Genomic DNA, 613 nt, shown 5'->3' on the forward strand with positions numbered 1-613 from the left:
CTCACAATCATTATTTTTAAACATGACACCTGGTAACATAATGCTTAAAGCCCTAACATGTGGATGTCCAAGTCTAGCATGCCACAATGCATCTTTACTTAAGGAAGAAACAGAACTAAATGAGAAACAAGAAATAGAGATGGGACTAAGATCTTCAAGCATATAAAGGTCTCCTTTGGTTGCTCCTTGCCCAATCAACTTACTGCTCTTAATATCCTGAAACTTAACATCATCAGGGCTAAAGATAACATTGCATTGAAGATCAGTGGTGCATCTTTTGACAGATAAAAGATTAGAAGTAAACTAGGCATGAAAAATGCTTTAGAGTCCTTATTAAACAGTTTCAGTTTACCAATTCCTCTAATAGGAATTCTATCTCCATTAGCAATCATAACATGTCCATGAGCCGGTTCTATGTCTTTAATCAGGTTATTTCACTAATCATATGATGAGATGCACCATAATCAATAATCAAAGGTTTATGCATGTTTCTAGTAATCTTATTCCTCGATGGTTCATTTTGTTTTATCAGGTTTCCTAGTAATCCTAACATCTTACTAGTTATAATCGGTTCACTAGGAGCAGTGTAAGAGCTTTTAAAAATGTCTAGTAA

This window comes from Brassica oleracea, chromosome C6, assembly GCF_000695525.1.
Source record: "Brassica oleracea var. oleracea cultivar TO1000 chromosome C6, BOL, whole genome shotgun sequence".
Classification (NCBI taxonomy): Eukaryota; Viridiplantae; Streptophyta; class Magnoliopsida; order Brassicales; family Brassicaceae; genus Brassica; species Brassica oleracea.